The sequence below is a fragment of the Passer domesticus genome, chromosome 19 (genome assembly GCF_036417665.1).
Source record: "Passer domesticus isolate bPasDom1 chromosome 19, bPasDom1.hap1, whole genome shotgun sequence".
Taxonomy (NCBI): Eukaryota; Metazoa; Chordata; class Aves; order Passeriformes; family Passeridae; genus Passer; species Passer domesticus.
The window spans coordinates 10848929-10873869 of NC_087492.1; the positions used below are offsets into that span (position 1 = coordinate 10848929).

At 46.4% G+C, this 24941-nt stretch overlaps 1 protein-coding gene and 2 long non-coding RNA genes across 11 annotated transcripts in view; 2 read left to right on the forward strand and 1 right to left on the reverse strand.

The window, feature by feature from the left end:
• The window catches only part of AUTS2 (activator of transcription and developmental regulator AUTS2), a 778310-nt gene that overhangs the window by 22160 nt on the left and 731209 nt on the right, over positions 1–24941 (forward strand). The gene's annotated exons all lie outside the window — the stretch shown is intronic.
• LOC135283766 (uncharacterized) lies at positions 18310–23552 on the reverse strand. 2 transcript variants are annotated; one of them, XR_010349408.1, is made up of 3 exons: positions 23311–23552; positions 19993–20089; positions 18310–18552 (listed from the first exon to the last, which is right to left on the reverse strand). It is a non-coding gene; the product is annotated as an uncharacterized LOC135283766 (long non-coding RNA). The 2 variants fall into 2 exon arrangements; XR_010349407.1 differs by lacking the exon at positions 23311–23552 and adding an exon at positions 20774–20897.
• Positions 23497–24226, forward strand: LOC135283760 (uncharacterized). Its single transcript, XR_010349395.1, has 2 exons — positions 23497–23712; positions 23889–24226. It is a non-coding gene; the product is annotated as an uncharacterized LOC135283760 (long non-coding RNA).

Below are 24941 nucleotides of genomic sequence, written 5' to 3' on the forward strand. Positions count from 1 at the left end.
TGAGGTTCTGGTTTATTTGGAAATTTAATTTGTAATTTTATTTTTTCTTTCAAAGGTTACGCAACTCTTTAAGCCTCTGATTTTAGGTCACTCTGCCTTTTACAGCCAGATCCACCTCATCAGTGAGAAGGCTCCCTGAGGACTACAAAAGACTCAGGCTTAGTGTTATCCAGGAAAAATGTGTATAGTAGTTGTATTACAAATAGTAGGTAATGTAACCCTGTCTGTCAGCCTGATGAGCACGATGTGAATGGTGGTGTGGAACAGTTGCATGCACTTAAAGCCCTTTTTGACAAAATAATGCTAATTTTCCTGGGCTGAGTGATGCCAGGGGCTTAGAAATACTTACCAGTACTGATAGAGGGAGCCAAGAGAAGTCAGGTGGAGAAATCAGGGAGATTGGCTCTCATGCAGAGTTTCAGTGTCTGAGGCACTGCTACATCTAGCAAAGGATTAATACCAAAATAATCCTGCTTGTCCAGGAAACTCGTGACAACAAGAAGGTTTGAGATCAGTGTGAGATGCTTTAGAAGGAATACAGTAATAAATTCACAAGTCACCAGAGATAGAAACCAATTGCTTTTCATCCTACATCACATCTGAGCTTTTCCACGGTTTGTTTCCTGCTCCAGTGATATGAGACCCCTTTCCACTTCAAGTCTAGCATCATTTTAGTGCTGGCTTTCACCAGAACCCAGAAAAATACTCCAAATCCAGCAAAAATTCCCATATTGCCCAGAATCAATTCCTCTAACTATTGGAAGACTTTCGTCCTGGATCTAGGTGGTCTGTACCATTCCCTAGTGCCATCAGGATTGTGGCTGCAGTAGTTCCATTGAAATGGGAACAGAAGTAAGGTGGCACTTGGGAGGCTAGAGGTGTTGTGGGTTTTTTGGTTTTTTTTGAGCACTGGTGAGTGCTTAATATCCAGCCCTTATTATTCTGTTACCATTCCATGTGAGTGATGGAAAACATCACCTGTATTTTTTTTTTCCCCTGTGTTGTGAGCAGCTCTGTGTTGATGCTGTGGTGTTCTGTGCTGTGTTGGGTGTCCTGAGCTGTGTCAAAGGTGTGGAGCTGCCACAGCTTCTCCTCATGGCCTTGTCCAGTGCTGTGTTCAGGGGTGCTGGGGATGTTCCTGACCCCTGCCCAGCCTGCCCTGTCTCTCTCCAGCCCCACTGCTCACATGAGCAGCACTGGAGTTTTCTAAGGATTTTGCAAGATGCTAAGCAGAAGAATACATAATACATGGGGGCAGGGCTTCTTTTCCAGAGCATCTTTCCCTGATTTATCCTTGAGTGCTGTGAGTTGGTCCATGCCTCCCATTAGACTGTGCCCATGAGCCAGGACTGTTTGGATTTTGGGTAAACCTGTGGCTTCAGTGGTATTGGTTTTTATGATGCTGCATAAAGCATCAGCACCACTGAACTTTTTGCACGTGCACTGCACCCTGTGCGTGTACAAAAAGAACCCAGAGCAGGGTCCCTTGTGCTCCCTCAGCTCAGCAAGAGGACCCAGCAGGTGCCTGGGGAAGGGACTGGGATCACAAACACTTGGCACATCTCTGTGGTGGGGTGCTGGACATGTGGAGGTGAGGGCACCTGCAGTGATGGAAGGTTCCACTCAGCTTCAGCTCCTCTCCAGCACTGAAGAGCTTGCTTTCCCAAAAAGCACTTATGTTTTTAAGCCATTTGTTTTCTGTGGCACTGAGTCATTAAACATTTCTGCCAGTGTTTTGTTGTTTTTACTCTGTGTAGGAGCAGAGGGAATTTATTCAGTGTCTCAGTCCGGTAATGCAGGGGCTGAGGAGGTGCTTGACTGCCTGACTCGGCAGGCAGTGGCAGGGATGTTGCTGTCTGTGACATCTTTCTAGTGAAGTGGGATGTCAAGATCTGAGATCCTTTTCCACTTAGTGTACAAGAGCATTAGAACAAAAGGAAACAGAAAGCAGCCCTGCATCACAAAAGAAACCAAACCAAAACCCCTCCGGCTAAAGTATATTTTTAATGTTATGAGCAATTTCAGAGAGAAATTGAATGAAACACTTTACCTGAGTGTTGATGGATCTGCTGGGGTCAGAGAATTATGCTGTTTTACACCAGTCTTGTATGTGAGCCTCCTTTTTTTTTTTCTTTGTTTTGTGTGGTTTATTTCCCATTCCAACTGTGTTCACAACAGATGGTGATTATTATGTTTGTTCAGATCAATGAATATTAACAAAAAAAAGGCAAGACAAAAAATAAAAAAATGCCCTTCAACTCAATAGAGTCACCCGGGGTTCAGCTGTAGCCTCTGGGTTTTCATTTGGACAATGTTAAGTTATAGTAACTTAAATGGAATTTTTATGAGCAATTGTTTTGCCATGAAACAGGATCTCCCATGGCACTGACCCAGGCAGATATCTGCCCTCTGGATGTGCCAGCCAGCTCTCGGAGAACCCGTGCTCTGGTGGGACACATTGCTGAGGTGACAATGGTGCTCCACTGGCAGGTGCCTTTGGGAGCATATGGACCTGCTCCTCACCTTGCTTTCCTGAAAAAAACCACATGCACAAAGCAAGTATTTTAGTAGCATGAGAGATTTAAATGAACATAAAAATAAATTATTTGAGGCAGATGCAAATTAATCTGTTGGTGTCAATGGGAGTATCAGGAATGAACGACTGGGGCAGATGGGGGTGGAGGAGATGGCCATGGGTGGCTGCAGGAAGAGGAGAGCTGCACCTCCACCTACACACAGGTGTAAATACTACTCTCCAGCATCTCCTCCTGCATTGTTCAGTCTTGGGCTTTGCTGTGTTTGCTTTACTCTCTGGTTTCACCTCAGCAAAGCCTCCAGTGGTGGAATCCACCCCTGGGTGTGAGGACACACAGACACTCGCTGCCCTCAGTGTTTTTTACAGCGGTGCAGAGCAGTGCCAGTCTCAGGAGTGAGGATTCCTTTGGGCACAGGGGTTCCCTTCAGCTTTTCTGTAAAGGCTAAAGCACAGTCCTTTGTGGTATTTGAGAGATGAATGAGTTATTAATGGCCAGCCTTGCTCCCTGCATTCACAGACAGGATTTGTGCTGCCTTCAGTGCTGTGTGATCAGAGCCTTCTTGTCCCTGTCCCCCAAGAGGAGCTGACAGCCCAGTGGGATGTGGAGCTGCTGCAGCACCTGTGAGCCCTGCTGAGTGCTCAGCCTCTGTGCTGCCTGCTTGGCAAAGGGTCCCAACAGGAAGGGCAGGCTCTAGGAGTGCTTAAAATTGAAGGGATCTAAGGAATAACAATAATAAATGTAACAAATCACTTTTATATGGGCTGGATGAAAGCACAAATTGATGTCTGGGCTCTTCCCTGCTGTCATTTTGAAAGGGATTCCCCCAGCTCTAAACAGGGAGTCCCCAGGTGAGGGAGGCAGAGGGAGAGGATGGTGCCTTTGGCCCGAGGAGGTGCTTGGAGAGGGAGGGAGAGTGCTGGGCTGGCTGCACAGCAGGGCTCTGTGAGTGCTGGAGTCAGTGTCCCTGTCTCACCTCTGCTCCCAGCCTCTTCACCCAGATGTTCCTTGCAGGTGTTTCCATGTGTAGCTTGCTCACAGTGAGCTCAGGCAGGATCTCTCCCCAGATTTTGTGGGGTTTTTATTTGGATGTTTTTATCAAGTCTGATTGCAATGGCCTGTTCAGACAGCAGAGCCATTTCCTGCTGTCTCTGGAAGAGGCTGCAGGCTGTCTCCTGCTGTGGGCAGCCTGATTTGTCCTCTTCTGGGCACTAAAGATGAATATTCTTTTAATTCTAGTACAGAGGAGCAGAACAAAAGCAAGAGACTAAATGTGTTGGGAGAAGGGGGAAATGAGGAGCAGAATGAGGCCAAACATTACTGATGTGTTGTTCAGGGTATTTTTTCCCCTTCTGTTTCATACTTACCTGATTTGTAGAAAATTTGTGATTTTGTCCTGCACATGCAGGATGGGCTCAGTGCAAATGGCTGCTCAGAGCACAAGGCACCAAGTCCCTGTTCCACTGACAGTGCTTGTTAACTGATTGATGTTTTTAAAGTGTATGAAAGATTGCATTCTGTAAGCAGACTGTAGCAGGCAGTTCTAACCTCCCTGTAGGTGTGCAGAACTGGCGGTACTTCCAGGTGACTCTGGCTGGATTTTCCCTGGAGTGGGACCTCCATGCTCAGTTCCCAGGGGCTGCTGGGTCCAGCCTGAGCCCGCTGCTGGTGCTGGCACTCTGTGATCACTCAAAGCCTCACCCAGCACTGGGTGACTGGGGTTTGCTGATGGATGCAGTCATGTTTCACACACTGCTGGGGTGCTCCCTTGCCTCAATTAGCTAAACCTTTGCCTTGGCTGTAGAGCCATTTTCAGAGCATTAATCTCAGAGCTGTGGGAATCCCCCAGTGCTGGGAGAGAAACAAACAGCTGTGTGTTTACCAACCCCTGCCTTTTTGTTTGGAGAGTCAAGTTCAGGTACTGGAGCCATGTGAGAACTATAGTTAGTTCCCTGCATTCCCACTGAGCATTGACTTTGTTCAATATTCACAATAGCACATTTTGTACCAGGACTAGCATTTATCTTTGCATATTTGGAAATTACTGGATCTGAGGTTAAAACAATCTGTTCTCCCGTGGAAGCTGTAGAGTTGTATTAAAATAGAATATCTCACCTTCAGTGGTGTGGTATTTCATAATACATGCCCCCATTGTGTGTTAAATGATAAAGCACTGTAATAAAATATGTCCAGATTGTTCTTGCTCTTTTATGCCCTGTAACATTCTACTATTTGCATCAGCTATTAAGATCTACCAAAAGAACCAAACCTGAATGGGGCAGGGTGAGGCAGAATGGGGTTATGCAGTCAGAATTTTGTACTGGCAGCAGCGTGGCTGGGAAGGATGCTGTCAGAAGATAAACCTTGCACAAGGACAGTCCTTCTGTCAGAAACCTTCCTTTGGCTTTCCAGGGAGAATAGTCCCAGGAGCTTTGCAGGGGCTGGAGCATTCACAGGTGAAGATCTGTGAGACTTGTGCTTCCAGAAGCCCAAATTCAGATGCAGCCATTTCACAAGTGAAAACAGTTGGTGCTGTGGACTGGGTCCCTGGTGAGTAATGGTCCGTGTCACAGTGGGATCTTGGTGTCCCTTTAATTGGTGGCCTTTCTTCAGAAAGGGCCTGGGACACGTTAGAGAGCAGGAGCAGATTTGCAGGGACAAGAGTGGAGCTAAGGAGAGCTTTTTTGAGAAGCAGTTGTGCTATGATTGGAGAAGTTGCTTGTCCTTGTGACTGATTTGCCTGAAAGCTGAAGTGCCTTTGGCAGTTAAAGTGACATTATTTCAGGTCTTTGGCATTTGTAAAAGATGCTCTTGCTTCTCTCTTTCATCTCCTTTTCTCCCATGCTTCCCCCCTTCTCTAACCTGTATAACTGTCATAAACTGCCTACAATGGGCTTTTCTTTAAAGATAAACTCATTATTCTCCAAGATAAACTCATTCACATAGTCTGCTCATCACTTTTGTAGCCCCCTTCTGAGAGTATCAAATAGAGAATCTTATTCTGATACTTTAGCTACATATTAATAGTATTATAATGAGTATTATAATTCTGGGGTTTGCAGCGTGAGCCAGGCATTTTTTCAGTGCCTACAGTCATGAAGTTTTTGGCTGTCCCTTGAGCGTGTTTATTGGAGATTTGGAATAACAAATCACTGTGATATATCGATGGGTTTCAGTGTGTTTCAGCTGTAATAACCCAGCTGAGTGAAGGTGGAAGAGCAGTGTGTGATGGATCCCAGTCCTGTTTGGTATGTCCTGCTGTGCCCCACCCACACCTGCTCTGTCCCCAAACTTTGGGCCATGAGTCTGAGCACTCCTGGACCATGGATGAGCAGAGGAAGGGCACTCCCTTGCTTGATACACAACCTGCACACATCTCTTCCCCCACCCTCTGAGGACAAGACTAAAGAAATAACCAGTTCAGAGCATTCACAGAACAAATGGGGTATCAGGACTTGTTGAGCAGAAATACAGGAGAAAAAGAAGATACCATCATACTGCTGTAGACATCCACGCCTTGCTGTGTCTGGAATGTGCTCCCTGTCTCTAAGGGAAGAGGTACAGGGATGGGCTGTGAAGATGGTGATCAGAGAGAGAGAAAAAAACTTTCCATGTACAGAGTGGGTGAACAGAGGAGAGCTCTACTCTGGAAAAGGGATGATTAAGCAGGGGTGTGATAAACATTGATACAGCCATGAATAAAGTAGACGGAGAGTGACTGTTCAAGTTCTTCTTCATACCAGACCTAGAGGTGGCAGATGAAGTGTGGAGGCTCAAAAGAAGATATTTCTTCCTGCAAGCAGGCAGCAAGCTGTGGAAATCATCACCTCTGGGTGGGTGTGAGAAACTGATGTGGGTTTGGAAATGTGCTGGAGGCATTTGTGGAAGAGACACAGAGGAAGGCTGCTAAAGAGCGTGACTCAGGAGATCCCTAGTCACAACTTGTGCAGGTGGCTGATTATTCTGGGTAGACTCATGATGCTCTGAGCCTCTTCTGATCTTCCTTAGACCATCAGCTGCTGTTAGCAGAGCACCCAGCGAGGTGGCTGCCCTGACTGGGTCAGTGTGATGCATTATGTTTACCTGGGGAAAAGGCCCAGGGGTGGTTGGAAGCACCTGGCAAGCTGGGCTGAGCCCTCCTGCTCTCCCTGAACCACTCTAAAGGGTCATGGTTTGGGGAGAAGGAGGCTGTTCAGAAAGCTGACTTAGATTGGATTCTTTATTCTTTTTTTTATTGATTGTTTGGAAGCTTCTGTAGGATGCCGAGGAGTTCTTGCCCCTCATTCTCTGCAAATAAACACTGTTTTTCTTTGTCCACTTCTTCAAATTTGTTTTTAAATTACTGCTTTGTCCTGGTGTTGCTGAAAACAGGGAGATCCCTCTCACAGTGATCCATTTTTCCAGATTCTTTCTTTTCTTCCAACTCCTTCAAATGATGGCTGAATGCCTTTCTGCAGCTGGATTTCCTTCTTGCACTGGTCAGAATTGTGAAAAACCCTCAGTAAAATCCAAGTACAAGGGGGGCAAGGTGCAGGGAGAAGTGAGAGCCTTCCTGGAAGAAGCATCCACTGTTGTTCTGTTGCTCAGGAGCTCTGTGGGAATGTGGTTCAGCTTGCAGTGGGTTCAATAAAGATGCAAATTTTATATCTTCATCTTCTATTAACATCAAAAAAAGATGCAGCATTATAGGAGGAGAGTGGCTGTGTTACAGCCTGAGCTCGTTTGTCTTTGTTCTGGGATTCTGGTCCTCACAGGCACAACTTCCAGTGACCCCTTCTTTGTCTGTCTGCCTGATGTTGGAGGATGTCTGTGGTTTTCCCTACCCTTTCCAGGAAAAGAGGTGGCTTTGGCACATGTCATCTGCATAATGATCATAAATTGCCTACAATGGAATTTTTTTTCCTTCCATAAAAAGAAAGCACCCTTTTCCTTCTTCCTTTAATAAAAAGAGAGTGAAATAAATAAAACCCCTAGACAAAACCCAATAGATGACAAACTGCCTTCTACCTGCAGTTTCCCAATTAGCTAATTATAACACACATTTGCACACAGGCTTTTTTAAAGCAGACTGTTGCTATTCTCTTTCTGTACAAGGTTTTTAGTCACTGTACATCTTGTGTCTTTAAATAATGTATTAGGAACATTTTCGAGTCTGTAAGTGCTTTTTTAATGAGTGTGAAGATTTTAATGGGACTAGATTGCTTTTCATGACATTTCAGAGTGACTTAATTGTAACAATGTTGAGAGGCTGTATTTTAAAGTTTGCTAAGTATGTCTGGTGCGGATTGTAGTCAAATGCTTTAAAGACAGAATGGCTGATGAGATCAGATATAGCTTCCTTTTTTTATCTCAGCTTTGTTAAAGAGGAGAATCTGCAAAGTTGACATAAAAGAAGAAAATGAGGATTTTTAATGTCTAAACCAGCGGTGGTCATCCATTCAGTTTATGCCTATTCTCACTAATTTTCAGAGATGATTTCCTGTATTTCTCTGTACTTGATCTTTCTGTAGTCACTGATGGGACTGTGAAGGGCTTGTAAGCTTTTTTGTTATTACTATTTTATTTTTTTAAAGCAGCAGCTGGATTTTTTAAAGGAGTTGCATTCAGCTTGAGTGCATTTAGGCAATTTTCTGAAAGTGTTACAGACTGTTGTGGGATGGCTTTTAATTTGTGGTCAAATGGTGGGTCAGGGATTTGTCATTAGTCTCCATCAAAAGGGAGCTCTGTCCTGAGCCTTACTCCCTCCCAGCTCCCTCCTGTCCAAGCTAGAGCAGCTCTGTGGAAGAGGGAAATGTTAAACTGTGAGGCATAACCTAGAGCAGCTCGTCCTGCTTTTGTTATACAAGCACCCTGCGCACAGGAAGGGCAAAAGGAAATAAAATAGTGTTATAAAAACTCCAGGGCAAAAAGGAATATTGGCATGCAGCAATGAGAATGAGCATGAAGATATTGGCATTCCTTCAGTCTTTTCTTCCCAAAGAATTAACGATATTTGCTAAGCACAAATGAAACACCATGGAGTTCTCTCCTGTGGGACAAGGCAGCCTGGGGACTATTAAATGGCTTGCTTTAGGTCACCTGCAGTACCTGTGGCAGAGCCAGACTGGCATCTGCATGACTTGACTCCATGGATTTAATTAAGCTATGGGGCCACTTGTTTCTGGCAAGGCTTCTAGAAGTGACAAAACTTTTTGTTTATGAAAAATGGAATTGTAATTTGATTTGAGTTAGAACCAATCTACATCCAAGTAACTTCCTGAATGCAGATTTAATTCTTATTTTAAAACAAGTACAGTGTTTAAGTATTTTGTGGGAAATTGAGAGATAAACCTGGCTTTTCTCATGAATACCAAGGAGAAAAGATTTGCAGTGAGTCAGTCAATTTGCATGTGAAGTTATTAGTATGTGCCTGTTGGATTTCACCTGACTTGCTCAGAGGTCTCCTGTGCCTTGGCATGGGACTGGAGAACACCTGGTATTTGGTGCTCTGCACCAGGCCAGAAACTGGTGATGGTTGCATCTCAGTATAAAGCTGTTGAAATCAGTGGGGGTTCTCTGCACTACAGAGCTGAGCATCTGCTGCCTTCCATCCATTTTGACTTTGTTTTGGTATCTCCTGAAATGCTGGTTCTGTAACCTCCACTCACTGTTCACAACCACAAATTGCTATATATGAGCCAGTCCTTAAAACAAAAATACACCCTGTGCTGTGCCTGTGGTGAGTTTTGATTTTACACAAGCTCCATGGGATGAGTGATGGTATTTGTTCTGCAATCCAGGAGGGCCAGGCTGCTGCCAGTGGGATTTCTGTAGGGCAGGGTTGAAGGTTTTTGGGGGAACATTGTGCTCCTGAGTTGTCAGTAACAAACAATGGGCCTTTTAGCCTTGATTCTAAAAATAATTGTTTCCACTGGAAAAATAATGGGAAAAATACTCATTTAATTAAAAAAGTGACATGAGAAGGTGTTTGGGGAATGAGGAATCCCTTCCTCACCCCCTTGTAAGTAAGGATCAGTTCAAATGGTTCATGTTTCCTGGTGTGCCCATACCTCTCAAATTTGGTCTGTTGGGAGGGCTGAATTACAGGGTTGGACAAATCCTGCCCAGAGGCTGCTGCAGGCTTTCATCTTTGCTCCTTTCCTCTGATGAATATCACTGAGGAAGAGATGCCTGAACTAGTCCTTTAAAATAAACATAAAGGAGGGCTTGAATAGATCTGCAGCAGGATCAGGTTAAAGTCACTTGGCACTACAGCTGCTCCTTGTGAGCTTAAAATGACACAGATGGATGTGTGACAGTCACAGTCACACCTCAGGTGGGTCTGGCACTCAGGACTTCCCCCAGTGCAACCTCCTGCATCCTAAAGATCTATGTTTGCTTCATATTTGTTACAAGGACATAGATGACAAAAGAGCAGATAACTGCAAAAGTCACACCTGGATGTTCCAGATGTTGCTCCAGCCCCTCTCACTCGTGGCTTTTCTTGCTTGCTGGGAGCTGTGTGTGCACAGTTGACTTCAGCTGATGTGTGGATGTTTTTTAGGGATGCAGGACACTTCTCTGTCTCTCTGTCAGCCAGAAGTGCCCACCTGGGAGCTGACCTTTGCTTTCCTCTGCAGTCTAGGATTTAAAGAATGTGTCCTGAGGATCTCTGTTTAACCTGTGGAGAGAGGAAATGTTTTTGCTAGGGCTAAAAGCCCCTGAGGAGATGGTAACTCCTGCACTTGCTCATCCCTCCCAGGGCCCTTGCGCACTTGCAGAGGGTAAGTGCTCATCAGTGGATTTATGGCATCATCTTTGCTTATCAAAGGAGATGTCTGCAGAGGCCCCTGGATCTCCCTGCCCAGCCAGCTCCCATCTGTGCTGGCCTGTGGCTGTGTCCAGCTGTGTGTGTTTGCACAGCCACAGCTCTGGCAGAAGAATGATTTTATCTCCTTTTGATCCTCAGCGCTGCTGCTCTGCACAGCACCTGGCACCCAGGAGCACGAGGGCTCTTCCTAGGGCTGGTGACAAACAGAGACAGGGTAGAATGGTTTTTAGGGTGGAATAAAGGAAAGTGGGTCCACAGTGCATCCCTTCAGCAGCATTAGGGGAATGCTCCATGCCCTGCAGGATTAGACTATAAACCCAGGCTTTAATAATTAGTGCCTCTTATAATTGAAGATCAGCCTCAAATGTGTCTGCCTGTTTGTACACAACAGAGCTTAGATGGAAGTTGTCTATTGAGATGTAGTATGAAAATGACAGAAACATCCAGTGACAAAACACACCTAGGCAGTCTTGATTAGATTAAATCAAATGGTTACAGCATCTGGAGCCTTTAGCATGTAGGGGGCATCCTAATGGCCCTGAAAGCTTCCCCAAATCCTATTAGATAGGCTAATCTCATTGGAGAATACATTCCAGGTCTACATAAACTGCAATGCTATAATACTTTCTGTGGTTGCCTAATCCTTTAAAGGTGAACTGTCACAGACTAGCTCCGTGGAGTCCATTGTAATGCAGTGCCCCAGAAAAGTTCAGGAAAACAATGCAGTTAAAAAAGAAAAATCAAACTTAAAAAGCTGACCCAAAGTCTAAAATAACTCAGAAGCTGGCAGGGTGAAGTAGAGCTGCAAATCTGAGATGATAACTGCATTGCAAATGGATGAAAATAAAAGGTATTTTCCTCGTTATCATGCTGTATTTTGTTTGTGCCACTTGGGAATAATTGCTTCATTCATTCCTGTGGATCCTCCATGCCCCCTTTTCAGCTGACTCTTCCTGTCTCTGGAGTGGTGGTCAAATAGATGAGACCCTCCCATGTTGAGCAGGGGTGCTCTGGGGAGCTGGGGCTTGGAGAAAGGGTGAATTTACCTCTGTGCCAGAGGCTCAGGTGAGCTCACTGCTCTGGGCCACGCTGCCTGCTTTGCTCAGGGATTGGTGTGTACTGCCTGTCCCAGGACATGCTGACTGAGCACCGGCTTTTTTTGGGAAGCTTGTGCCCCCAGGGTGCAGAGATGGAGCAGAGCCAGGTGCTGGACTCCTGGCAGCACTCAGTCCCTGTCAGATGGGAATTATCCTGGGAGCTCGGTGCTGTAATTCAGGCTTAGTGCTCAGCTGTGCAACAGGGAGCTGTGAGTGACTTCCCTGGGTGCTGCTCCCTGCTCTCAGCTGGGCACTGCTGGGGGGTGGCCCCAGCCCTTGCAGTGCAGCTGCTGAACTCTGAGGTGCTTCACCTCCTGCTCCTATTCTTGCTCTGGCTCTATCACCTGCCCTTGTGAGGTGCTTCATGTCCTCCCCCCATTCTTGCTCTGGCTCTATCACCTGCCCTTGTGAGGTGCTTCATGTCCTCCCCCCATTCTTGCTCTGGCTCTATCACCTGCCCTTGTGAGGTGCTTCACCTCCTGCTCCCCATTCTTGCTCTGGCTCTATCACCTGCCCTTGTGGCACAGCAGCCCTCTGGGGTGTGACGGGTGGGGTGGCAGCAGTGCCAGTCCCTGCTCCCTCCCTGTCCATCCCAGGGTGATCCTCACTCTGCTGCACCTCTGGGGACTTGCAAATGACTGATGTCACCCTGTGGCACTGTTAATTTAAGATTTGTACCCAGTCATCTCTACCCCATTGCCATCTCTCCCCCCTTCCCAGCCCATGGAAGTAATGAGTCAGTGCCCACACCCTGCTGTAGAAAGGGGCCAGATTTTGGCATTATAAGGGATTAAAGCCTCATCTCTGGTCCCTATTCTGCATTGTGTGGATGTCTCCTGTGGCTTTTAAAGAAATTCAGAGTATTTCAGCGAGACCTTATTGCAGCCCCTCAATACCATAAGGGGACATGTAAGAAAGATGGGGAAACTTTTTAGGAGAGCCTGTAGGACAGGAGAATTGGTTTTAAACTCAGAGGCTTGATTCAGATTAGATATAAGGGAGACATTTTTACGGTGAGGGTGATAAAACACTGGCACAGGTTGCTCAGAGAGGTGATGGATGCTCCATCCCTGGACACTCTAAGGGTCAGGCTGGACCGGGCTCTGAGCAGCCTGACCTTGTTGAAGTATCCCTGCCCATGGCAGGGGGATTGGACTGTGTGACCTTCAAGGTCCCTTCCAGCCCAAACCATTCTTTGATTCACTGGGTCTATATTCTGCCTCCTGCTACTTGGTTCCTGCAATAAGGAGCCCAAGTCAGAAAAAATGAGCCTGTTTCTCAGCTGCCTTCTGGCAGAGTGTGTCCAAACACGTGGTGCTGTCTTCTCTTTGCTAGACCCGACTCCGCATGCAACCAGCAGTGTATTAAATGTACATATGTGTATTGTGAGTGTATCTGCAACCTGGCTGCCTGCACTTAAATAACAATTAGATTTGCTCATTGACCATTTGGCACTTAGCAGTCTCATAATTAGTAACTGCAAACGAGTAGAGACAATGAAGGGAATCCCTAATTTTTATAATACTGCCCTGCTTTATGACTGTCTGCACAATCATAACCTCCTGCTTGTACAAAAAAAGCAAACACATCAGTATTTTGACAGATGTTATATATAAAAAAGAGCTCAGCTTGTGTATTAATTTGCTGTTCCTTGTGTTGTCCTTTGGTTGTTTTTTTTTTTTTTCATTGAATACATCCATGGTTGGTGTTATCTGCTTTGGATTAAATTGCTGCTACGTTTGCTTTTCCCTTTTTCCATATGGTGCTGGAGGAGCTGCTCCCTCAGAATGGAGCAGGGCCCCAGTGGTGCCTCCACAGCAGCAAGGCTCCTCCAGGAGTGGCAGCAATTCCCACATGGATGGGCAAGGGTCTGTTGTTCTTTCAAGTCTCCCACTGGTTTTGGGGGAAGTTTTGTAGCCACAGCAGTTGCTTGCCAGCTACCAGGGTTTGAGAGGCCAGTGACTGATACCAAGCCAAAGGAAAACATGGCAATTGCTTTTCAGGGAGATGTGGGGTTGCATTAAGGAAATGTGTTTGGGGTCAGTATCTCCTGTGGTGGGAGAAAAAATCACTGGTTTTGTGAAAATGAAAGAATTTGTAGGATGAGTTACCTGGGAACAGGTAGTTGCATTGTTTGGCTGGGAGCTTCCTTGTGTTGGTGTTATCCTGGGAGAATGGTGGCTGTCTTTGCTTGCTGTTCTCAGGTCCTTCAGCATTTGTCTGTTTGCTTGCTCCAGCAGGGGGTTTGTCCAAGATTCAGTTCCAGCAGGAGGTGCCCAGAATATCCCAACATCAACTCCATCCTGGCTCCTGAGGAACCAGGCATGGGGAACACAGGGACACACTCCTTGTCTGGGTTTGAAAAGCCAGCTGTCTGCTGAGGAAGGCAGGTGCCTCCCTTGTAATGGAAAATGTAAACCCCTTCCCTCCCAATTAATATAATTTTGAAATTAAGGGGCTCTCAGACAAAGATATGGGAATAGGAATAACAGTTCTTTATTAGGAAAAATAAAAATGGAGTCATATAAAACAACACTGCCAGAGTCAGAACAGGCCCTGTCCCCCTGTGGGCAGGGTGGTGGCACAGTCCCATCCCATGGGGGCTCAGCCCTCCTGCAGTGCCAGCTGTGCTTCTGCTGCAGCAGGGATCCTGCACAAGGGGGGAGTTTTCCTCTGCAGCTCCAGGGCTGCTGCAGATGGGCCTGCTCTTCCTCTGGGAATGCAGGGCAGGAGAAAGCTGCTCCTCTGGCAATGCAGTGGGCAGAGGCTGCTGTGCTGTTCCAGGCTCAGATTGGATCCAGGTAGGAATGCTTGGCTCCTGCCCTGGGCGGAGCATCTCCCCATGGGATGCTGGAATTTGATCAGCCCTGCAGGGACACTCAGTGGCCATGGACAGCAGAGATCTCCTGGAGGGAGGATTGGCTGTGGGGGAGATAAAGAAAACTGCCCCATGAACAGCAGAGAACTGCCCTAACAGATGGGGATAGAATACACACCCCCATGCACATCTTGCATTTGCATCCTGAGACAGTAGTGTAACCTGCAGTTCATTTGCTTGCTTGCTGAAGCTCTTCACTTTCTTGATCACTGTTCACTTTAGATGGGTTTAAAACCCCCTTTGGGAGCTGTAGCTTGGATAGACTCATTGATTTGAAGCATGAAGTCTCCCTTGTTCCTTGGTAGTAGCTGGGACTGCAAGTGCTCCCCAGAGATGCGGTTCATCTTTTGCACTTGTGTGTGCAAAGAATGGGAACAGGAACATGAGCTGGTCTACCCGGGCTCTTCTGTGGCTGGGGATGAGAACCAGGCACATCTGGAGGGGTTTGGCTGAGTTTCCAGCTGTTTCTCTCCGTTGAGTCTGGAGCCCCTGCTAATTCCAGTTCTTCATTTAATGAAGCCAATGCAAACAGAACTGCAGATCTCTAATTAATATTGGAGTGGGTTCTCTCTCACACATTTGCTGTTTTTTCCCTCACCACTCCCTTTTGGAATAATTTATTTTCTCTGCTTAAAACATTCCTATATTGTTATTGCTCTCACAGTGGTGTACACTGCACTCGCTAAATCAAATTTATAATGCTGGAATTAATTTAGAAGGTTTCTTCCATTTTCTCTCCATGTACATTTAAAAAAAAGAAGTTCTTTAAATTAACCTGACGTAACTGGATTTGTTTTCACTTTATTAGCTTTGGAGGGGGTTCTCTTGAGGACCTCAGTGTCATTATATTATCTGAGGAGTAGATCTGCTTCAGTATGGAAATTTTTAACAAGAGCAATGTTTTCCCATTTCAGAGTGAGTGAATACTTTACTGAAATCCAGGGGGCTGATGCTCTGCTGCATTACCAGTAAACATGAAGTGAAAAACAGCTGGCAGAGTAGAAAGGAGATGGAGAATACCAAGTGCTGGTGTGCCTGCTGATCTGCAGAAGGGCTCACACTCAGGCGTATTTTTTGAGTGATTTTATCTGTCCAGAAGATTTTAGCTCTCAGCCAGCTCTGAAGCAATCTTGTTTTCAGTATTTATTGTTAGCTGGGTGTCTGATCTTCCCCCTGTACCACCTACCAGAGCTGTGGGAGCTCAGGGGCTTTATGATCATGATGTTTGATGCCTGGGAATAGCTACCCCCTGTCCCCTGAAGCCTCTGAGTGCAGCCCTTGTGCCCACAGCAGGCTCAGAGGGGCTGGGGCCAGGCAGGGGCTCTTTGCAAGGTGGGAGGAGCAGGTTGATAAATGCCACAGCAGGACTGTCAAACTCTCCATGCAGCAGGTGAGACAGACATGTGGTGGAGTGTCCTCCCCATTGGAGACAGGCCCTGCTCCTTATTTCTGTTGTGTAAGGAAAACAGCCAAATAATACGAGCCCTGTCACAAAACTAATTTTCAACTATTTGATTATCCTGAACCATTTTGGTGCAGATAAATATTTCTGACCCTGGTCAGCACATTATTGCTTTGACCTCTCACCCCTGGCAAACCCCTGTCTGCATCCTCCCAGGCTGGATGGCTTGAAAACTATTATCAGTGACAAGTAAAAGACTGCAGAGAAATAAACAACGGGGACCTCTGAGCTTGCCCTTGTAAACTCCGGTCAGGCATCACCCAAAAAGCGCCCAGAACACAGACAGATCAATGCTCTGCACAGTCCTCTGCAGACACACTCACTGGCAGAGGGCTTTCACAAGCTATAATGCATGTTTTGATAATGTCTTAGCACTGCATTTTTTTAAAGTACTTCCTTTGTTTGTTAAGGTGCCTTTCAAGCCCAGTCAGTGCTGGCTTTCCATAAAGATTCTCTGGTGCTTCCATCATGTACCTTGAACGTGGTGTGCACAGAAGCAGTTCTGTCAATATATTTTTTTATGTATTATTCAGCTCCTGCTGTTTGTGTTTGCCAAGGAAGTTTGCATGCAATCTGCCAGGTTAGTTTCTTAAAAGCTTGGATGCTGAGTTTCAGTTTTCATCTAACTCTTCCTTGTATAGGAATGAGCTGTCAGGAGCAGTATATTTTTTTGTTCAGTACTGTGCAAGTCCTGGATGTCCAAATAGAAATGTGACAGGCAGAAAAACCAAGAATGTGCACTTTTTTTTTCATTTAAAAGGAATTAGTAAATTCTTGAGTAGTTTTTGTTTAGCAGTGTTGGTGTCAAAGTAAAGTACTCCATGCTTCTGCACTGTGGTAGCTGAAATTTAAATAAGGTCCTGTTTTTTAACAGCCATTAACTTGGGAATTGAGATGAGCCTGAGGGCTTTTGTAGGGGATCTTCTGTTTCAGTGAATTAGCACCATGAAGGCAAGGCACTGGGGTGAGAGGATTATGGTTGCAATGAACACCCAGAACTAATCTGCTTCCATGATTCGCCGGGTACAGTTGGGAAGAAAGCTAATCCAGAGGGAAGCATTTTACTTTCCCCCCCATGTGTACTGGGGATCACATTGTCCTGAATGACCCCACTTTCCTCTTACATTGCTGTGTCAAAATGTCTGTGGTGCTGCTGTGTTACCTTTGGGGTATTCCTAATCCCATTGTCACGAGGGTCCTGGTGAAGTGTCACACTCGCTTTGCCTGTTTCTTGCTGCTGCTTAATGAAATCCCAAGAGTAAAGTTAAATTTGATTTTACAGCATTCATCTCTGGAAGGCATTTTTACTTCTGTGGTGTTGTACTGCTCTTCTGGTTATTTGGGTTAAAATCCTAATGATACCTTTGCTGATAGCTGTTTTTCACCACTTGTGAAATATCAGGGATGGGTGTCATGGTTTTTTGGTGGAGGGGGATGTGTAATGGGCAGGAACAACAGCAGAACTTGGGTTTAATTTCTCTTCTGGCAGGGCACTTGGTCTTGTGCAGTCATGTAGAGAACAGCTGAATCTGGCCTCAGTCCTCACTCCTGAGGTTTCTTGTGGCAAAGCACCCTGAAGATCTCTAGACAAGGCGTGCTAAAGACAGCCCGTGGTGCAGGGAGGGGAATTTAGACCCAAACATGTGATCCCTTGCTTTCTCTGCACTGCTCTGTAAAACAAAGAACCCTTCCCTGCATCACTAATAGGTCCTGATGAAAGATGCTTTTAAGATTTAGGTGTTTAAAGAGTCTGGTGAGAGGGAAAATACCCAGAATTGGAAGTCTGCTCTGAGGGCATAGTGCTGACTGATGGACCCTGGAGCCCAGGGTGAGAGTTTGCTCCTCTGCCTTGCAGACAGTCTCTGCTCTAGCTCATATACTGATAGAGATGCTCGTGTGCATGGGCTTGGCCAGAGACCAGAGACACAAGATAGAACCTGATGCAAGGGTTACTTCAGAGGTGTCATTTCCTTCCCTTTGTTTCAGAATTCTTTGAAATCCTGGTTTGAAGCATCAATCTCAAGCTAGGCTGAGCAAACCTGCATTTTCTTTCTACATTTCCCTTTCTCTCCATTTGACTCTTTTACTGGCATTGCTTACAGTCCTGGTGTGCTTTCCAGGAGCTGCCATTAGTCATGTTCCCCGGAGTCCCTGTTCCCCTCCTGGCTGTGATGCATGCCATTGCCATAAGTTTTCAGTTTATTTAAAACCCTGCTGCAGCAGCTTTCCCTCCTGCATCCCTTTCTGAACTAAAAGCACTAGGCTATTCATTATTTTCAATAAATAAGCAGTCATTTTGTTAATCCATCTTAAAAAGTATGATCACCCACAGGTGGAGTGCTTTTTTATGACTGTTATTTGATTCCTCCTCATAGATCATTCTGCAGAGCTCCGTCTCCCAGTCCCGTTTCCCGGCTGCTGGGGGGAGGCAGGAGGTGCCTGGTGTGGGCAGCACTGCTCCCCAGCCTTGGGGTGCTCTCACAGGTACAGGGCTCACTGCTCTTGGCTTCAAGGTGGGCAACTTCCTCTCCACCTTCCTCTGCCTCCCACAGTGGCAGGATCTTGCTTCTTGCCTTGCCCATCAGGTCTCCCTGTTGGCAGTCAGATCCCTGAGCCAGGTTTCTTAAAACACATTGCAGCAGTTGTACAAGGCAGGAGGAAACAAGAACCTGGAGCTTCTGCCTGGTTACTTGTCTAGGCCAGCTTCTCATAGATATTGCTGTCCTGGTGTTGGGCTTGAGCAAGGAGGGCTTGATTCTGTGCCGTGGATCCTAATGTCATGGGTACAAACACAGCATTTATTCTGGAATAAATTCTGCTTCTGCTTGAATTACAGCTCGAGTAGTGAGATAAAGATCGAGGCTCTTGCCATGGTGTAATTTTAAATGGGAAAGCAGAGGATGAATTTTTAGAAATGCTTGTTCCTAGCAGAAGTTTGCACTTGGTGAATTATGCTCTTCATTTCAAAGAAAAGCAAAATAAAATCCCTGACATGAAAATCCTGTCTGTACTTTAAAAAAAGCACATATATGGATGCGTACACACAAACTATTGTTTAAAAAATAATAAACCTACAAAAAGCAGTTATTTAAGCTGCAGGTAACAGTTATTTGGCAGTGTCTGGGTTTTGTTTGGCTCACATTGTAAAAAGCCCCCAGCTGTGATGTTTTCCTCCCTGTGCTTGCAGTGGGGCCTCCTCCAGTCTGCTGGTGTGGGGCTGCTGGGATGGGTTTGGCTCCAGGCAGGGATGGGAGAGACACCAGAGAGCAGGGGAGGATGTGAAACATGTTTAAAGCTCCTGGTTGGAAGGCTTGGAGAGATGAACATGGAGGTTGAAGACAGCATTTGAATGGAGCAAGAGTAAGGTGGGGGAGCAGAAGGATGGGAAGGCAAATCCCATCCCAAGTGGCACTGTGGACCAGTGGAGGTGTCCAGGGGTAAGAGAGACCCCCAGAGATGGGCTGGGGACTGGGGGCTCATTCACACTGGCACTGCTGTGGTTTGCATCTTGTGGAGGCAAAAGGGATAGAAAAGGCATTTGTGTTTTTGTTTTAAATTAGTTTGCCTTTTTTTGAGTTTGGGAGCCTTGAGCTGGTTGTATGGAGATGGCATTGCTGAGTGCATGTGTGCTGAGCATATGTGAGAAGGGAATTGAATTGCTTGGAGAGAAGTTTGTCAGATCTAGGTACAGCAAAGAGATGAGAAAAGACAGACGTTTTGGGACTGTTTCTGCTAATTTTATGTGGAAGAGTAAAATGCACTGAATTATGCTGGGAGAGGGGACGTGATACGTGAGGCACTGAGGTGGTGCCTCTTTGCATGGTAAAGAGCAGATTAGAAAAGCAAGGGCAAAGATGGGAGCAGATGGTGAGATTTTTTTTGGGGGAATGTAGTTATTGGTTCTTTAAGTTTGTTTTTAAGAGGTGACTAAAGAAGGCAAGACCACTAGTGGAGAAAAAACTGAGAAACAACCTTGCCAACAAAGCATTGCAGACATTGCAACATTTCCACTGTTTCCTCAAACAGCAAACCCAGAAGGTCAGACTGCAGGACGAGTGTCCCTTCTCCTCCCTGACCCTTGCACCACTCCTGCCTTTACTGGGGTGCATCTCTTTGCAGAGGGGGGCTCTCCTGGCTCTCCTGCTCTGAGTCAGGGGGAGCAGGAGGTGTGGCACAGGCTGTTGTCGCTGCCAGGCACTGCTGGTGCTCACCTGCAGCTGTTTTGTTTTCTTGTTGAAGCCCTCAATCCATGATGGTGAGTACTTCCCATCAGGGACCCTCCAAGAGAGGGAGGCAGCCCCAACCAACCTGAGGAGATGAAGGACTTGTGTCAGCTCAAGCAGGGAGGATTTGCTGGGCACCATCATTTATTTTGCCAGGCTGATAACATTATCCTGCATTTGTCACGGCTCCTTCTAGAACTCTGATCTTTTTGTCTGTATTTAAAGATCGTTCTATTCTCTGTTTAACAACAGGAGGCTTTAGGTTTAAATGGCACAATAGTGTATGTAATTTATATATACAAAAAAGATAAATTGCTGCTTCTCGAGACACAAAATGCAAGCATTGCATTGTTGGCTGAATTAACTTCTGTGCTATGTCAGGCGTGGAAGGTATTGTTAGAGATATGATTTTAGTATATAGCAGTACTAAATATTTTATCTTGTTGGCAAGCAGTGTTGTTGCAGAAGGTTTAAACTTCAAAGCGAGCTTTGCTAAAATGCCTTTAAAATAAAAGAAAAAAAAAAGGTGGAGAGGGAGATGTAAGAGTGACTTGATTTGTGCTGGAATGATTTCACAGAAGGATTGTTATCCACTGAGACACAAGGCTTCTATTTGACCTCCTGCTGACTTCCCTAAACAGTGTTTGTAGGATGTTTAAACACTTAAAAAAAAAAAAAAAGCAAGGGGAAAAAAAAAAGGCAAGCTGCTCTGCTGGGTTCACATGTCTTTTTTTCTAAGTGACACACAGAGAAGGTGTTTAGCACTTACAAAGGGCTTGTTGGCAAGCCTCAGTTTAGGGACGCAGAGGCGACCCAGGCACTCTGTTCTAATTTCATTTTGGTGCTGGGTCTCCCTTTCTGCTCAGGCTCTGCACAGAATCAGCCCATGCTGGTGTCTCCACCAGGAACACCAGCCCCATGGATGTGCACAGGAGGTGCTGCTTTGTGACAGCTTCACCTCCTGGGGCTCTGTGTACCTGCTGGGGCATCACCTCAGCAGGAGCCCCAGCCCCACTGCCTGCTGCACCAGGAGCTGCTACACCATGGGCTCCAGCAGGCTGCATGTGATTCCTGAGCTATTTTGGGACCTTTCTGGCAGAAAAGTGCAATATCATCCTTGAAGAGACTGCTGCAGGATAAGCTGTGACTGAGATCTGAGCTGGCAAAGTGTGCAGAGAGCTCCCAGGCGTGGGGGGCTGCAGTGGGGGGGAGGCACAGGGAGGCTCAGCCCCTCCTGTCACGCTGCACGAGGGGTTAACCAGGCTGACAAATTCATGGGCTCTGAGCCCTGCTCCAGGGCCAGCTCCATGCTGCCCTCCCCCAGTACCCTGGGCTCTCAGAGGGGAGCATCTCACACACCACTTCCCAAATTTTGCTCAGTAACAGTGAGGAAGCTCATTGTAAGGCAGTTATTCATGTACCTGAAACTGTTCCCATTTGTTTCACCTCCTTCTCATCTTTTCCTTTTGTTCCCTACACTCCATCTTCCTCTTGTGTTGCTGTGCTGAGCTGGCCTTTTTAATGAGAGGCTGGAAATTTAACATGGACTGAGGCTCCATCTTCTACCCTGGAGGTGTCCCAGGTCTTTCTGCTTCAGGTCATCTGCAACTAAATGCTGCTGGACAGGCGTGGGATGGGTGTGGAGCACAGGCTGTGTGCCCACATTTCCTTCCTGCAGTGCTCAGAGCACCTTTCCTGAGTGAGGAGCAGTGTGACTCAGGAATTCAGATCAAGGTGAGCCCAAGGGTGGCCCATACACAAATTACCAGGTTAAGCAGATAATGCCAGTGGTTGGTTTATTATCACTTTTGCAGTTTTGAGGCACTTGAGAAAGGAAACTTTCCCCTTCTTCACCTTGAGGGTACAACAAGGCTCGTGGTGGTCAGGAGGTGGTTGGTGGTGCTCACCTCTCCTGCCCTCCTGTCTTTGATGCACTTTTCAGGACATGCACACACGATTCCCTTCCTCCTGCTTGTCCTGATGTGTCTGAATTTGGCACACTGGTACCCTGGGAACAGAGCTAGTTTTGAAGCTCTAACAGGCTTCCCGTTGTCACCATTTGGGACATCTCAGCAGCAGAAATAGGAAGTGACCTTGGGCAGGGAAGAAGGAAACTCTGCACAGTTTAAGCTGCGCCTCCTGCTGTGTCACTGTGCTTTTAGGGGGATGTGTCTAGAGCTCTAGGGCTGGTGCAGACCCCAGTGGTGTCTATGGAAGGACCCTCACTGGCTGCTCAGGGGCAGCTGGGGCACTGCAGAGGGTGTGTTTGGTATAGAATCTCCACAGAGGCTGCTTCCCATGGCTGTCACACATCATGTATGATCTCAGAGTGACATGAGTTGTGTTATCTGGACTTTAGGCAAAGAAGAACCTATTTTTCATTTTTGGCACGTCCCTGGGAGAGATCAGGCTCTTCACAGGGTGGTTAGACCTGCAGGCAGAGGAGTTCAGCTCGGCAGGGCCTTTGCCCATGGCTTTTATGTGGCAGGGTTGAGTGGTTGCATCCAGCAGTGATGGTCTGGGGTGTTACTGGAAGTAACATGGCTGTGTAACTCAAACATAAGTGCTAAAAGGTAAAAAAATTTGGCATAGATTAAATATTCAACAAAGAGGCTGAGCTCTGCTTGCTTTGGCAAACAAGTACATCCCCAAATGGATCAAACAAGTTGTAACGCAGAACAAATTGGAATAGTAGAGGATTTGTCTCAGATGCTTAAAATCATATTTTATCCCCTGCCTTTATATTACCATCTATTCAAGCAAAAAACATATTTTGAAATACTGGTGAAAAAAAAAGCTGAGTGTGTGTTGTTTGTTCTTTCCTGCTGTGGCATAGTCTTAGATTTTGGTATTGTGCTCTTTTCCAACCTTGGAACAACCTAAAAGATAGCTGGCTAATGTGCTGTACTCAATTGCTGTCTCTTTTTCCCCCAAAGGTTTGCAAAAATTATTTTAAATTAAGCAGGGTACAAAGTTCTTCTAATTTCTAGCACAGAGAATTCATTTTCAATTCCTCTATCAAAGCAAAATGACAAATACAAAATGCAAGTGAAACCAGATGGACTAACTATATTAGGAGCGCTGCATGCATATTTTGTGTCACTTATTAGCATTCATTAAGTCAAACACGGGGAGAAATAAGCTTTGCCTACATGTATTAAACCAATAAGGCTGGCAAGGATCCAAGCCTGCTCTCGTGGATTAATTGTTTTATAACTGCTTTAATTAAAATTGTTCAGTATATGATTAACCTAAAAGTTTTAATTTCCACAAAATTGTTGAACAAATGAGACATTAATATTTTACATTAACCGTGGAGAGTGTGCTGTGGTTCTCTGAGTAGCTCACTGTAAACTTGAGGCAAGTGGCCCTGTTTGGGTGAGAGGCTCCTCACTGGGCAGCATGTTCCAGAAGGTTCCACACCCCTCTCCGTTGTGAGGACAAGGCAGCACAGAACACTCCTGGTGCTGTGCTTCCACAGAGGGTCAGCGTTGTGGGTTGTCCCCCTGGAGGGTGGCAGGAGGGGTGGCTTTGCCCTGGGGGTGCCTCTCGTGCCTGGGCGGTGCCTGGGAAGCACATGGGCTTTACAAGGCCAGGTCTGCCACAGCCTGAGCTGCCCCTGTAGCAGGGCTGACACAGTGAGGACAGAGTGAAGAGATGACAGACACAGAGAAGGAGCAGTGGCTGCACAGCAGCTGCAGCCAGGAGGTACCAAAGGCATGGGCACAGTTACTGTGGTGGTCACACTCTGTGCTCACCCACCCCCTGCTATCAAGGTCTCCTCTACTCTCTTCCCTCTTTTCTAACCAAGGATGCTGCCTGGTTGTTGTAGACTGATAATTATCAGTTTTTGCCACTATTTAATCATCCAGTTTTTCTTACAGGTTGCAAAATGGGCATCAGATGCCACAAGCACAACGAAGGTTTGGGACCAGCTGCTTTGGGCACCCCCTAAAGCTGTGCCATGCTTGTCTCCTCAGTGCTCACCCCACAACGGCTCTTCTGCACAGCTAGAAGCTGTTAAATCTCCAAAGTGCCAGACTCCAGAGGGGATGGAGCAGTTGGAGCTGTTTGATCTAGGCAGAAGAAAAGCTGATTACCTGTGCTGGAGCCTGATGGGGGTCAGATCACCTGGAACAAGGAAACCTGCCATGGGATTTTTGGAATTACAAGATGTCAGGAACTGTGGTTTTCCCTGTCTTATCAGGAAATCTGAACTTTCCATGTTTACATTTTGCCATGCCTTTCTGGGGTGTTATATTAGCAGAGAAGTGGGGCAAGAGGTGCAAGGAGCCGTGTCTTGCAGGGCTGGGGTGTGCTGGGGAGTTCTGCAGCTCGCTCTGCCCAGGCCTGACCTCCTCCTGCTGTCTGATGAATTACCACAGCTTCAGAGTGTGGATGTCACCACGTCCGTACAGTTTGCCTGTTCTGCTGGAAGTATTTGGACACATGATATTGCAGGCAGACATGTGTCCTGGCTGAAATGACTGCAGGGCTGGGCTGCACCTCAGTGTCCTCCTTCCAAAAACCAACCAAGTCGTCATCTAAACTCACAGCCCTGTCTGAGTCACCACAAAAGTGTCATTTAAGTGTGACTGAGAGTTCATCTCTAAATTTTACTCCTTAGGGATCTGTTTTTGAGGTGGCTGGTTCTGCCAGTGTGGGAAATACGGTGTCAGGCCCCCAGTCTGTGGGATTTCTGTGGGGAAAGAGGCTCCTTGCATGATATGGGAGAGCTCCTTGGGTTCTTGGTGCTACCTCGTGTATTTGTTGGTGCTCCTTTATGAACTGGCATTGGGGAAAATAATATTTATCTTGCTGGCCTCCATGGTCACACAGTATGTCAAAAAATAGACTTAAGTGAAGTTCTGGCTGTGCAAGGTCCAAACCTCAGCTGAGTTTGCTGGAAACATTGTGCATCGCCAGGAAATCTCCTG